Below are 13,083 nucleotides of genomic sequence, written 5' to 3'. Positions count from 1 at the left end.
GTCTGTTTGGTTCTTCAAGGCTTCCAACTGGTCATTTCTGGTCTTCAATTTGCTTATCATTTCATTTGATTTCTGAGCCTCACTTTCCAATTGTGAAATTCTGCCTTTTAAAGTGTTATTTTCTTGCCAGATCACTTCCATCTTTCTCATGATCTCAGATTTGAACTCTACAAGAGCTCATGACCAATTTTCATTTTTTTGGTAAGGTTTGGATGTCTTTAATTGTTTGTCCTCCTCTGTTTCTGGGTTTTTTCTGTGCAGAAGTTATCAAGTGTTAGAGCTTTTTTCTTGGTCTTCTTATTGTTTATTTCTTGGGCCTTGCTTGGCATCATTATGCTTTCTAAGCCAGAAGTCTGAGTAAGGCAAGGGGACTCTCTCCGTATGGAGCTAAGGAGCAGTTTTTGCCTGAGGCTACTTTGCAAGTCTCCTGGCTTCCACTGTCTGCTAGGCCTTTGCTGTCAGCTGCCCCTCTCAGCTTCACTCCTGAGCCCATGGTCTGTGCTCACCAGCCTCCTGGGGTCTCTGGTCTAGCTGTTTTCAGGGTCAAGCCCCTGTGGTCTTTGTCGACTGCCCAGAGCCCAGAAATTGGTCCACACTTGCTCTTCCACCTGAGGTTTTCCTGAGTCTCAGTGTGCTGGGCTGCTTCCACTGTCCGCTGCTTCTCTCAGCCCCTCTTCCAAGCCCAAGTCTGCACTCTTCAGGCTCTTGGGGTTTCAAGTCTTGCTGCTATCAGGGGCAGCTCCTAGCGGTGCCAGTTAGCTGCCAAGGAGCTAGATTTTGTGCCCCTGCTCACTCTAACTCTGGTGTGCAGCCTCTGACTCTGGTGCTCTGAGTGGGGTGGGGGAGGGTTGATCAGCTCACATTTTGATGGGAGCTATTTCCCCTGCTTATAATGTGGAAGTACCCAAATCCCACATATCTTCAATACTGCGCCCTATTGTAGGGTCTCTTCTTTCATCTGGATTTGGTTTTTTGTCCCCTTGCCTTACTCAGACACTGGTGATTGGTAGTGAGGAGAGTTAAGGTGCCCTGCTTCTACTCTGCAGCCATCTTAACCCAGAAGTCATCAGGAGAGATTTTTAGTGGCCCCTACTTTTACAAATGTTAAAGTAGCTTTGCTTTAAGTTTTCAATTCAATAATTTATTAAATCTCTATTGTTTAGATATTTATATATCTAATATCATAAATATTTAGTGCCAGGCACTAAAGATTGTAATAAGTGGATAGGGTGGCTAATAATAGAGGAGTGGTGATACAAGTGAGTCACCTGGGGCTGGGAGCCTGAAACTACAATAGCAGGTGATTTGAGACTGTCAGTGATGTGTAGCTTGAAATGTGATACCCAGTCAGTCTCCCTGCTACCTATAGGCTTCTTTAAGGTGGAAAGTGAGGGGCCCCTCCATGCTGGAGTGAAAGCAGAACTCAACAGGAAGTGAAGCTCACACACTTCCTGGATACAATGGATGCTTGCCCAGTACTTCCTTCAAAGTCAACTGGCTGAAATTCTCCCCCCTCCTCAACCCCTTAGCCCAAGAGGATGTTATAATAACTATAGAAACTCACTGTTTCAAGCTAAGGGTTTATTTTAACACAGAAGGGAAAACTGAGGTAAGAGGGTGTAGGGGTCTTGAGAGGCTGCTGCTAGGGGTGACTGGCAAGTGTTGGCTATGGAGCTATGGACCTAGAACATAAGGCCAGGCTGAGGGAACCAGCCCTCAGCAAGAGATAGTTTAACACTGCCCCATATTGTTTGGTCCACCAGCTAGACAGATATAGTTGATGAATTGGTTTAGGGGTGTCCCTGTTGCTAGGCTGCCCTAATCTAAATCCTGCCCATGATCCGCAACCCAAACCTCCCTTCAACCTCCCTTCAACTTCCCAGGGTCCCCAAGGGGAAGTCGGGGGTAGCTGGGTGTCTGGGTGAGGTCAAGGAAATCAGAACCCCCAGGTTGGTTCTGCAGGGGTTTTTATAGTCCCAGCTCAGACTGTCAGCTCCTGGGACTGGTACCTGCTGGGCCAGAGTTCCATTCTCCTAACTGACAGGATTGCCTAGGGTAATTTTGCAAATGCAAGAGATCTTGCATAAATCCTGCATTACAAGATATGAATAAGTAAAAAGATAGTCCCAGCTCTCAAGGAGCTTATAATCTAAAGGGGGAAGATAACACACAAAAGGAAGCTGAAGTTCGTGTGTAAAGGGACCAAGGGGTATCTGTTGTGGTGATATATTTTTCTGTGGAGTAGAAATCAAATAGAGCTACTGATGGAAAATAGGGTTATCAGGAAGGTTATGAGACCTCTTTAAAGAAAGTTTTGGGGAGTTGAGGGCTCTATCCTCCAGCCTTCCAATCAGAAGCCAGCCAGAGGCAATTGAGGGCAAATTGAGAAGGTGAAGAGTATCAAAACCGAGTTCAAATAATCAATTCTCCTAGAGGCTGAGGGGATGGGGAGGATAGGGTAGTGTGGAAAGGTTTGCTCCCCAGTGTCAAAGCCAAGCAGAGTGAATTTATTTTAGATACTTCTATATGGAAAGATACACCATATACTCAACAAATAATGAAGCATAACATTCAGTGAATATAAGAACTTTTCCATAGGAGTCATGCTATAATATTTCATACAATGAAAAAATAGGCAAAAGTGAACAGTCCCTGATTTCAGCTTAACAGGAAGTTATCATGATCAACCATTCTTCCTTTAGAGAGGGTTCACCACCTTCCTGGGAACCCCTTCTTAGACAGTAAAGTTGTAGTCATTAGGAGATGGTTGATGGATGGAGGGGATGTCTTCTATCCAAGGACAACAAATAGTTTTTACAAAGAGTGAATGAGATCGTCTGTTTTACTATGTACTTTCATGGTTTGTTACATTTTATTTCTCTTCAGTTTGACCAATATAACCAGCTAAGCTGGTAAATTTATTTTTAGGTACTTTATTGAAAGATACATAATGCGTGGCACAATTGAATGTAATAGACTTTTCTACTAGCAGCAATGCAATGATCCAGGACAATCCAGAGGAACTTATGAGAAAGAACACTGTCCATATCCAGAGATAGAACTGTGGGAACAAAAATGCAGAAGAAAAACATATGATCAATCACATAGTTCAGTGGGGATATGATTTGGGTTTTGATGTTAAAAGATCACTCTACTGCAAATATGAATAACATGGAAATAGGTTTTGAACAATGAAACATGTATAACCCAGTGGAACTGCTTGTCAGCTCTAGTACGGGGGGAGGGAAGAGGGGGTGGGAAAAATCATGAATCATGTAACCATGGAAAAATATTCTAAATAAATTTTAAAAAAGAAAAGAAAGATATACAATGCAATCAACAAATATGTCCTAACATTCAGTGGGCTTTTCATGTTGTAATGTCATTTTGTAATATTTTTGCGTTACATAATGAAAAAACAGGCAAAAGTGAATTGTCTCTGATTTCAACAGAAAGTTTCATTATAAATTAATTTTTCTTCATCTTCATAGAGTAAATTCTTTGACAAAATTAAATAAGTTAATTCCTGACAGATTTAAATTTATATTTCATTATTTACTCTATATCATACATTAATATCTTAATTTCTTATTCACATTTATATATTTTAGTTGTATTTTTATATGAATGTGAGGAACAGCAAAAAGGTCAGTTCTACTGAACCTTAGAGGGCAAGAAGCAGGAGTAATTGCCAAGACTGGAAGGGTAGACTAGGAACCAGATTGTGAAAGTCTTTACATACCAAACATATTTATTTCAGCCAGTCAAAAAACCTTTAAAAAAAAAAAAATATATATATATATATATATATATATATATATATATATACCAGGCACTCTGCTAATTTCCTGGGGATATAAAGAAAGGCAAAAGATAGTTCCCATTCTCAAGGAGCTCACACTCTAATGGGGGGAGATAGCATGTAAATAAGTATATATGAACAAGTTATATAAAATATATCTTGGACATAACCACAGAAGAAAGACATTAAAGTTAAGGAGGACTAACAAAGGTTTCTTATAGAAGGGATTTTAACTGAAACTTGAAGAAAGCCAGGAAAGCTAGAAAGCAGAAATGAGGGAGAGAATCTAGAATGGGGAAATAACCAGTGACATGGAATTGAATGAGAGTGTTATGTGCAAGGAGGTCAGGGTCACTGAATTTCAAATGTCATGGAGGGGAGTAAGGTGTAAGAAGCCTGGAAGAGTAGGATGCAGCCAGGTAATGGAAAATTTTGAATGCCAAACAAAGGATTTTATATTTGGTCCTGGAGGTGATAGGGAGCAACTGCAGTTTATTGAGTAGTATGGTGACACAGTCAGGAAGAACAATTTGACAGCTGAATGGAATAAAGCCTGGATTGAGGAGAGAGAAGGTAGAAGGTCCAACCAGCAGGCTATTGCAGTAGTCCAGGAATGAGGTAACTAGGACCTGCACCATAGTGATTGTTCTATCAGAAAAAGGCATATATGAAAGATGTTACAAAGGTAGAAATAACAAGACTTGGCGATCAACTGAATATGGGGGAATAAGAGAGAGTGAAGAGTAAAGGATAACATCTAGGTTGCAAACATGAATGCTTGGGAAGATGGTGGTGCCCTCTACAGTAATAAGGAAGTTAGGGGAGATGGGAAGACAATTGGTTCAGTTTTAGACATGTTGAGTTCAAAATATCTAGTTTGAGATGTCCAGTAGGTTATTGGAGATATGAGACTGGAGGTCAGAAAAGAGTCTATGGTTGGACAATAAATCTAAGGATTATCTGAATTGAGTTGATAGTAGAATTTATAGCAGCTGATGAGATGATTAGTAGAGTAGAGTAGAGTGGGAGAAGAGGAGAAGGTTCAGGACAGAGCTTTGGGGGACACTTATGGTTAGTAAGCATAATTTGGATGATGATCCAGCAAAGAAGACTGAGAAGGAGTAGCCAGATAGGTAAGAGTTAAAACAGGAGAGACCAGTATCTTAAGAACCTAGAGTGAATAGAAATTAGAAGAGAAGAGGGTAATCAAAAATATCAAAGGCTATAGAGGTAAAAAAAAAGGATGATCATTAAGAAAAAGCCATTAAATTTGATAGTTAAGCAATCACGGGTGACTTTGAAGAGGGAAATTTCATTTGAATGATTCCTTACCATCTTAGGGAGAGGGGAGGAAAGGGAAGAAGGAAGAGAATTTGGAATTTAAAATATTAGAAGACAAATGCCAAAAATTGTTTTTGTATGTAGTTGGGAAAAAAATAAAATATTGCTGAAGAGAAGAAAATCACTTTTGCAGGTATATGGAAGATAGATTGGAATGGGGAGAGATTTGGGGTTGGAAAACCAATTAGGAGACCACTGCAATAATTCAGTTAAAAGTAATGAGGGCCTAAATCAGGGTGGTGGTTGTGTAACTAGAAAGAAGAGGATGTGTGTACATACATATATAATAAATATGTACATATATGTGTATATATATACACATATATATGAAACATTTTGAATATAGAAATGACAATATTTGTGAACTGCTTGTTTATGTGGTGTTGAAAGTAAATTTTTAGGAGAACAATTTTGGGAGAACATTTGTTCTATAGTCACCTACAACAGCTGGTTCCCTTCACAGTCTTTATTTGCTTCCCTAATTGGTACAAAATGACTTAATTACTTAAAAAAAAAAATAAAGATTGTAGTCACTGGAATGCTTCCCTCCTTTATCTAGCCTGGCAGGTAGTTCCTTTGATTTAATGAAACTAGCTATACTAACAAAGACATATTCCTTATCTATTTCCTGTGGTTAATGATGTGCATTCTTCTTAACAAGCACACTTTTTAATTTGTATAACCAGTTGCACTATAATGAACAACCATCTTTTTTTCTTTGTTTCATGTAATAAATACTACTAGCTGAATTGTGAATGACACACATTCCCATCAACTGCTAACACTCTAAATGTATAATAAAACCTATTTCTCTAATTTGTGAAGACTTATTGGCAATAGCTAGTTGAACCAATAAAAAATTTGTACAACAATTGTGGTGACCTAGCTAGGACTAGCTGACCTACCCTTCCCAGATCCCCATTTTTAAAAACTTTCCAAGTGCTCCCAGGTAATCCTATCAATTTGGAAACTTCTAGAGAGGGCAGATTGGGAGGGTTAATAAAGTTGTAGTTCATTCCTTTTGTATTCCAGATGTATAGATCCAGGTTAATGTAATTTTTTTTATGATTACTAACTATATCATCTTGGCCACCCCTTTCTACCAAAATTCTTGAATTCTGTTCATCCTGACATGACCTTCTTGTAAGTTTTACTCATCCCTGCCAAGATAGTGACGTTATCCCGATGTAATCCTCAAATTACATCAAGTGATCAGTGGATGACTTAATCCTCAGTTGCTGTGGTCAGTAAATGACATAATCTTCAGATATAGTCAGTACAGAATCACTTCTAGAACAAAACCCTCTCCAGGGTCCTGTTGGCATATTGAGGAAAAATAATTCAGGAAAGGCTGGTCTTAGTTTATTCTTGTTAAGCTCTGCCAAACTAAATGGCCATCCTATCCTTCTACTGAATGACCACAACTTTTATTTGGTACCTTTGACCATAAAGCCCCCTAATGTTAAACTATCTCATTCCCAACAAACTAGTAGATATTAAAAGGGAGAATAGTATTTTAATAAAAGCCATGCTGATAGAGATAAAATCATTAGACCACGCGCCTGTAAGTATTCAAACTCCTGCCTCAGCCATTTTACCTTTCCTACCTTCTCACGCCCCGTAGCTAAAGAGGAAGTTCCAAGTCACTTCCCCCTATTTAAAACAGTCCCTCACCTTGAATCCGTAATCCAAAACAGGAAACCCACTGGGGATCACGGGAAATGTAGTTCCAAGTATCCCAAGTGATTTTAAATAACACATTGTCCAACTTTGAGCAAGTCCCATCCCTTCTCCAGGTCTTAGTTCTCTTATCTATAAAATGAAAAGATTTGGCTATGTGGTCTTTAAAGTTCCTTCAAGCTCCAATAAACTGGTTCCATGCCTACAAATCTGGATGTTTTGGGGCTCTTCCTATTATGATTAGAAACATGATTTTTGTGTCATCCAAGAACACCCATAGATACTTCTTTTTAATCATTTGTAAATTACCGTAATTATATTACTAACAATCTATTATCCTTTCAAAGTTTCTGTTTTAATTTTTTTTTTCGGAGAGAAACAAGGGGATGTGTATATAGACTACTCGAATAAACCAATAAACAGAGTTGATTGATAGATAAGGTGAACATGAACTTCTTTACCAAATCTTGATATGCCACAAAATAACTCCCCTTAGCAAAAATAAATCAATAACTTTGGAATAATTCTATGATTCTAAAGACTAAATACCTTTGAAACAGTCAGGATTCAGAGTTTGCTGATTATTATCTTTTTGATCTTGGGCACATCACTTGCTATCTCTCAGCTTCAGTTTCCTCTCTGATTCCAAAGGATATTTGTGTTCATTATTCAGTGTGTTAATTATACCCTTGGAAAAAGAATCAGGGGGGCAGCTGGGTAGCTCAGTGGATTGAGAGCCAGGCCTAGAGATGGGAGGTCCTGGGTTCAAATGGTGAATAACAGTAAGGGGGCGGTGATAGTATGTGACACAGGGGGCACTAAGTAATATTTTTTTCTGGAAAGGGGGCGGTAGGCCAAAAAAGTTTGGGAAACTGCTTTACACCATCACTATGGCAAGATCCTCTATCCAACTATGATTGGATAATATTAACTATGGGGCAAGAAACCTTGTTCCCTGTCCTGTTCCCTATTCTAATTTTTTTTCTGTCCTTCCATATTTTATCCTACACTCATGTCTTTTTAAAAATTTTACTTTTTCCAACACATTCTATTGCCTGCCACCCTGGGGGGAGGAGGAAATCCAAAATCTTGGAGTATATCTATAGCTATCTATTTAGTTAAATACTATATAATAGATAGTATACAATATAATACTATATGTACACATATTATAATATATATAGCACACAATTACACATATATAGCCAAGAAGAACAAATTTCCATATTGAAGAATGTCATCCAGAAACGAATGCCTTGTTCAGTCTATCACTTCAGTCACTATTACCTTTTCACTTATGCAATATGGTTTATACATAGTTTGCATATAGTTCATGAGGAAATACGATAGATACATGCAATCACCACTAGAGGGTATAAGTAGGCATTCTAACACATCGATGGCAAATAATACTGATAAGGAAGAAAATGGGAAAGTAAATGATTCTGATAAAGAAGAGAAGGTGGAGGTAGCAAAGGAGGATATCTAATGTAACTCTGGGGAGTCTTTTGACTGGTTCATTCATTCCTCCTTTATTTATTTAAAAAACCCTCCCCTTCTGTCTTAGAATCAATACTGTATATTAGTTCCAAGACAAAAGAATGGTAAACGCTAGACAATGGGAATTAAGTGACTTGCCCAGGGTCACACAGTTTGGCAGCATCTGAGGACCTCCAGTCTCTGAGTCTGTCTCTGGATCCACTGAGCCACTTAGTTGCCTAACTAGTTCATGCTTTTAAAGATACCTACTTAAACATGAAAAGAGATGTTTGGAACCAAGCTTGAATAAAGGGACTAGAGCAAACCTATGAAAATGTTGCCGATAGAGTTGAAGCCAGAATAAGATAAGGTTTGTGAGAAATGACAAAGAGAAGAAAAACATCTTTTATGAATATTAAAAAAAGAATGGACATAGGCAAAAGTATTATTGATCTAGTGTTACAAGACCACAATATCATAAACTTTATGTTCAAAGGACTCTCAGAGATCAAATAGCCAGAGGATCTTAGGATTAATTGTTTGGAGGGATCATCCTAGGATAACACTCATTTTATGGATGTGGAAACTCAAATCTTTAGAGGTTGTGATTTGCTTAAAGATATGTAAGCAAATATAGTGAGGAAGTAGGAAACTTGCCAATTCTCATTTTGTTTCATTTTCTCTTCTAAGGAGAAAGATCTTCAAATGCAGAGGATATAGTGACTATGGGTAAAAGAGAACTGAAGGACTGCTAGGTGGCTCAGCAGATAGAGAGCTAGGTCTGTAGGCAGGAAGTCCTGGGTTCATATCTAGCCTCCATTATTTCCCAGCTTTATGACCCTGGGCAAGTCATTTAACTCTAATTGCCTAATCCTTACTGGTTTTTTTTTTTTAATCTTACTTTCCATCTTGGAATCAATACTGTGTGTTGGTTCCAAGGCAGAGGAGTGGTAAGAGCTAGGCAATGAGGGTCAAGTGACTTGCCCAGGGTCACCCAGCTGGGAAGTATTTGAGGTCAGATTTGAACTTAGACCTCCTGTCTCTAAACCTGGCTCTCAATCTATTGAGCCACCCAGCAGCTCCTCTTACTGCTTTTCTGCCATGAAACTTAGTATTGATTCTAAGGCAAAAGGTAAGAGTTAAAAAAAAAAAAAAAAGAATCGAAGCCTGAGAGGTAAGGAGATAGTAAAAGCTATTTCATATGAACTGAAGTTTGAAGGAAGGAAAAGCTGTATATTAGAGTACTGATATAATTTGCTGATATAATTATGAAATTGTCACTAATCTTTGAGGAACTTTGGAAAACAGAATAGGCATCAGGACACTGAATGCAAGCTAAAGACTTTATGTTCAAAAAAGAGAAAGTGGTTGGAAAAGCACTCACTAAGTGCTTTCTATGTGCAAAGCACATAAGATACGAATAGAGAAGAAAGATAGTCTCTCCTCTCAAGAATTTCATATTCTAAGAGAGGCAACCACATTTATAAGAAGTTTTAACTACAAGTCACATGGAAAGGTCCCATGGTCTTTGTCTTTAGGGTGCAATCGCAAAGCAGACAGTAATATATCATCTTTTAGAATTTTTGCACTAATAAAACTATTTCCATTTCTGATATCGAATCATCCAACAGTGCTCAGGATTTTGGGGGTGAAAGCACTCTTTTCCATGTCTTCAATACCTGTAGACACTGAGGAGGTAAGTGCTATAGCACCCGAGAAGCAGTTGTCAGGTTACATGTCAAGTCTACAATCCTTTGCTCAGTGCCTACTGTGTACCAGGCACTATCACAGCCTAATGGGAGAGACAACATGTTAGCAATTATGTATAGACATAATATTTACAGAATAAAGTGGAGATTATCAACAGAGAAAAAACACTAGCATTAAGGAAGATAAAGAAAGACAATTTCCACAAAGATTGGTACCTTGGTTGATAGCTTCAGGGGCTGAATTTGAAGCAGGATTAGTGGTTTGGGGAGCCACTCATATTCCTGGCAGAGCTTTTGAACTCAGTGTCCTACGCTGATTTTATAAGAGTCTGAAATGATTTAAAGGGAAGAACAGCTTTTGAGAAAATACCATAGTCCTACTCTCCAGAATCTTTTGTACTTCTATGGGATGGCCTCTTTCCAGAAGAGGTGATAGTAACTTGAAAGCATACAGGTTTATAAATAGTTTTCCCTCACAAAAATCCTGGGAGTTCCATTTCCTCAGCATTATTATCCTCAATTTAGAGATGAGGAAAATGAGAGTCGAGAAGGTTGAATGACTTACTCATGGTAACGCAGGGAATAAGTCATAGAACAGGAAATTGAAATCGAAGAAATGTAGTGCTCTTTCTGCTGTAGGAGGATGGAAAAGGGGGAGAAGCATCCATATAAGAAGTGGATGGGATGGCAAGTTCAAAGCAGACTTCCTGGAATAGGTGAAGTTTGAGCGAGACTCTGAAACAGGATTTCATTAGTAGAAAGGAATAGTAAGGGCATAGCAGATGAAGGGAACACAGTGAGCCGAGCCTTAAAGTCATGACAGAACATAGTACATGCAGGAACAGTATGTACATAAGGGCCCTTATGATGCCCAAGGGTCAACTCTAGTTTATTAGCCTATAAATTTTTCAGTCACTTTTATTGTAAAGGCGGCAAGCATAGTTTGGAGAATTCCAATCTGACAAATGATAACTAGAAGGATAAACAAAGGCTGTGCTCAGGTTATGCCTGGGGTAAATATGTAGAAGTGGGGCAAGTCACTTCAAGACTTAATTTTCCTCAAGTATAAAATGAAGGATTAAGCCGCATTAACTTTATGATTCCTTCTCGAACCAAGATTCTTTGACTCTTATTCATGATGATGAAGGAAAGAATCTAGCCCTTTTTTTAAAGGATAGAGAAGACATCTCAGACTGTTCTCTTCTTAAATTAGGCAGACCCTCATCAAATTTCAAGTTGTTGAGTTTCTTTGTAGTGGAAACAGGTGAGTTGTGTCTTGGATAACATAGATAGGTAAAGAAAGATCTAATGGCTTAATTTTTTTTTTTATCCTTTAGCTTTGTATCCACAGCTCCATTCTGGCCAGAGGGTGACAAATGACAATGGGATATTACTCTGGTGGTGTCCAGGGCTAAGGTGCATTTTTTTTGCACTTTTATAATGTTGAAGAGTGGAGAACAATAGTCTGCCATCCATGAAAACTGTCTAGTGGTCTGGCATCAGTGATGGGTGCTGCTAGTATTTAGGAACACAACTCAGCAGAAATACAGTTCAAGACTGTAGTAATTATGTTACATCGGAGACATTGAATATTAGAGTTAAAGGGGACTGTAGAACTCATCCAGCTCAATTGAATAAATGTTAATTAAATTCCTTTTGTGAGCCAAATACCACACTAGGCCTTGGGGGAGATTCAACGTTTAGATAAAATACTATCTCTGGGCCTTTTGCAGTATATGGTAAAATATGCAGAACAAACAGGTAGAAAAAAAGAAGTTATGTCCAGATGAGTCAACCTAGACGAGAGAAGAAAACTTGAGCTAGTCAAAAGCTCTGAGCTAGCCAGTAAATGAATTTGTTTTCTTCTTTGTGCATATCATATACCAGAGGGTCACTATTCCTATCTTTGCCCCTATTTTTGGCTTCCTAAAAGTACAATATTATCAGGTGCCAGGTTGGCATCAATGTGCTTGCAAGTGGACAACTGTCACTAATTTTTTGCATTGTCCAATGGAAAATTTTCTGAGTGAAATGTGATATCCCCCCAAATAATCAAGTTTCCTTATGCCTCAGGTGTCCTGGTTCAAGTTCATGTATGTGTTGGATGTGTGTTCTATGTAAGATGTTTATATCCATGTGTGTTTTCTTAAATGCATAGATGTGGCTTGTGGGTTGCCTGAATAGATATCTCAATATATTTTCAATTTCCACTTAGAGAAGAACAGGAGAAGAGCCGTGGCTGGGCACTTTGTTCCTTTCCTCATCTATTCCAAGGGTGTATTGGACTAGAATAATATCTATTTTCTCCCATAGTTATTGCTGGTCTAAGGGCTGTGATAGGACCCAAACAAAAGCTATTTCCCTGTTTGCTCTTAAAGGGGAAAATAGCCCTTAGCTTTATATTTTCTAGCTTAATTCCTTCCCATCAAACACTGGTTATAGAAAAGACCATCAGAAATAGCAAATAGTGAGTAAACCCATTTACCCAAGCAAAACAGAAAAAAAAAAATTAAAAAAGTTGTACAGATGTAGTGGCACAGTGGCTAGAGCACCAGGCCTGAAGTCAGGAGGACCTGGGTTCAAATCTAGCCTCAGATACTTTCTAGCTATATGACCCTGGGCAAGTCATTTAATCCTGTTTGCTCTTGCCCTTCTGTTGTAGCATTGTTACTAAAACAGAAAGGAAGAGTTAATAAAAAAGTTGTACAAATTAGAATATATCAGAAAATATACAAGTATGAAAAAAGCCTCTTCTTCTGAGCACAAAGTAAGACTTGGGCTTAAACTAAGAGAGAAGGAGATCTGACCTCACTGAAAGAAAAATTTTCTCTTTGAGAGCTCTGGAGGGGCAAGCTGGAAATCAAGTACATTTTAGAAAACCTGTCCCCCTGTTGCTTCCATAGTATTTCTCTCTGTCTCTCTGGCTCTGTTTCTGTCTGTCTGGCTGTCTCTCTCCTCTCTGGAATATATGACTATATTTTGTCTATATATTTCTTCTGAAGATCTCTGGAACCATATGTCTAAGTTCTAAGAAGTCCTGACACTAACTCTATTCCTTATACAGGTACACAG

This window comes from Gracilinanus agilis, chromosome 2 (assembly GCF_016433145.1).
Source record: "Gracilinanus agilis isolate LMUSP501 chromosome 2, AgileGrace, whole genome shotgun sequence".
Classification (NCBI taxonomy): domain Eukaryota; kingdom Metazoa; phylum Chordata; class Mammalia; order Didelphimorphia; family Didelphidae; genus Gracilinanus; species Gracilinanus agilis.
The sequence above is the reverse complement of the archived record's forward strand: the minus strand, read 5'-3'. Positions refer to the sequence as shown.